This window comes from Molossus molossus, unplaced genomic scaffold, assembly GCF_014108415.1.
Source record: "Molossus molossus isolate mMolMol1 unplaced genomic scaffold, mMolMol1.p scaffold_m16_p_1, whole genome shotgun sequence".
In the NCBI taxonomy this organism is placed as follows: domain Eukaryota; kingdom Metazoa; phylum Chordata; class Mammalia; order Chiroptera; family Molossidae; genus Molossus; species Molossus molossus.
In genome coordinates this window covers 62573243-62576027 of record NW_023425344.1, presented here as the reverse complement: position 1 = coordinate 62576027, position 2785 = coordinate 62573243, and the positions used below count along the sequence as shown (strand labels likewise).

Genomic DNA, 2785 nt, shown 5'->3' with positions numbered 1-2785 from the left:
CTCTCTAGAAAGATCTCACTCCACCCCGATAGACTCTCTCTCTCTCTCTCACACACACACACACACACACACACACACACACACACACCTAGGCACTGTCTTTTTCTGCTTAAAATAGTGGAAGAAGCTTCAATCTAGAAATCTTAATCTCTTCTTTTTAACCTGCAACAGTCTAACTCACATGGATCAATGAAGATACATATGAAATGTGGCTTAGTATGTTGCTACATTAGTATGTTGCATTAAAAATAAGATAGAATGTCTATTGCTAATAAGGTATTGTTTGGAAACCATTTCCCCCCTTCAGACCTCTCCTCCTCTCCCGACCCCCTCCCTCAAGTCCAGCAGCCTGACGACTGCTGGGTTTTTGAAGAAACAACAAGGAGCCTAATAACCCAAATCCTAAGAGGAAGTTACAGTGTCAGTCTAACAGGTTTTCAAAGCCAGTCTTAATCTTAGAACCTCATCTGAGGGAAAGTTGAGTTGCACAGTGACAAGACTCACACACTAAGGTCACTGCCCAGTCAGGAAAAGGAAAAGTGACCAATCCCCATTTTCAATCCCCAGAGGCATGTCTGTCATACACCTGACATCTCTCTTTTCACTAACCACTGACATTATCTCTTTGCCGCATCTACTGAGAGGATGAAGACCGTTCTCAGCAATCAGACTGTCGACATTCCAGAAAATGTGGACATCACTCTGAAGGGACACACAGTCATTGTGAAGGGCCCCAGAAGCATCCTGCAGAGGGACTTCAACCACATCAATGTAGAACTCAGTCTCCTGGGATAGAAAAAGAAGAGGCTCTGGGTTGACAAACGGTGGGGTAATAGAAAGGAACTGGCCACTGTTCACACTATGCGCAGTCATGTGCAGAACATGATCGAGGGTGTAACTCTGGGCTTTCATTACACGATGAGGTCTGTGTACACGCACTTTCCCATCAACATCATTATTCAGAATGGCTCTCTTGTTGAAATAAAAAATTTCTGCCCTGCCAGTGTAACTCAGTGGATTGAGCATTGTGGGGCTGAGGTCCCGGTTCCATTCCAGGTCAGGGCACATGCCCGGGTTGCAGGCTCAATCCCCAGTAGGGGGTGTGCAGGAGGTAGCTGATCAATGTTTCTCTCTCTCCCCATTCCTCTCTCTCTAAGAAAAAAAAAAAAATCAGCCCTGGCCAGTTTTGCTCAGTGGTTAGAGTGCCGGTCCCCAGTACAGAGAGATCTGGGTTTGGTTCCCACTAAGGGCACATACCTCGGTTGCAGTTTGTTCCTAGCCCCAGTTGGGGTTGTGCAAGAGGCAGCCACTCGATGTGTCCCTTTCACATCGATGTTTCTCTCTCTCTCTTTTTCTCTCTCCCTCCCACTCTATCTGAACAAAAAATGGGAAAAAAATGTCTTTGGGTGAGGATTAAAAAAAATCAATTAAAAAAATTTCTTGGTTGAAAAATGCATCCGCAGTGTTCAGATGAGGACAGGCATTACTTGTTCACTATCTCAAGCCCAGAAAGATGAGTTAATTCTTGACAGAAATTACACTGAACTTGTATCAAATTCAGCTGCTTTGATTCAGCAAGCCACAACAGTTAAAACCAAGGATATCAGAAAATTTTGGATGGTACCTGTGTTTCTGAAAAAGGAACAGTTCATCAGGCTGATGAAGAAAATCTAAGTTGTCCAGCAACAGAAACAGCAAGATGCCAGGTGATTCCTTAGACTTATTTGTGATATTTTAAAGATGCAATAAAAGCCATGCATGATGAGGGGAAAAGAATATAGGCAACAAACCATGTAGTATTGGTAGTATCTGTGACTTAGCCACCAATCAATATTACGAATATTTTCATAGCACTGACAGTTGCAGATATCACCAAGTATTACATAAACTCATCACTACTTTCAAATTTATAGTGGTTAGGCCTCCTTACCAACCTACTAAAGATGTGCATATATTACAAATGTTTAAACTATTTTAATAACTGTATTTAAATATAACTGGCTTTCTTTGTGGTCCTACCTATTTTATTTTATGTATTAAAATATTTTTCTGGCCCAGCCGGTATGGCTCAATGGTTGAGTATCAACCCGTGCACCAAGAGGTCACCAGTTCAATTCCTGGTCAGGGCACATGCCCAGGTTGCAGGCTTGATCCCCAGTAGGGGCATACAGGAGGCAGCCAATCGATGTTTCTCTCTTATTAATGTTTCTCTCTCTCCTTTTCCCTAACTCTCTAAAAATTAATAAAACATATTTTTAAAAATATTTTTTTCTGAATTTTACCAGACTAGCAGGATTGCATGCACAAAAATGTTAAGACTCTCTGTTCTAAGGGGAGCCAATATGAGTTTTAAGTCAAATAACATGATCAGACTTGTCTTTCATAAAGAAACTCTGGAAACCTTTGTGATCTAGGATCAGAGGAAATAACAGGTCATACAAAGTCCTTTACAATCTAGCATTCATGCTTCTGCCCAGCTTGTCCTGCCTTTCTCCCACACCTACCTGACCTTCTGCAAACCTGGTCTTCTTGCTATCTCCCACACATTTCATGCTCTTTACTTCTCCCAGTCTCTGAATAGTTCCCTCTCCTCTGAATGACTGCTATCCTATTCTCCAGATCATGAGCACCCACACATTCTTTACAACACAGTTCACATCACCCCCTTACCTTGGAGCCACCCTCTGTTGTATTCCCAAAGCCACAGCACCTTTGACATAATGTAGCATAACACATAACACGTGGCATTCCTAGTAATCATGTTGGTCTGTCTTCCAGACTAAGC

At 42.3% G+C, this 2785-nt stretch overlaps 1 pseudogene; it reads left to right on the top strand.

Annotated features, from left to right (window-relative positions):
- Positions 1-645: 645 nt before the first annotated feature.
- On the top strand, positions 646-1718 carry LOC118627959 (annotated as a pseudogene).
- The last annotated feature ends 1067 nt before the right edge of the window (positions 1719-2785 follow it).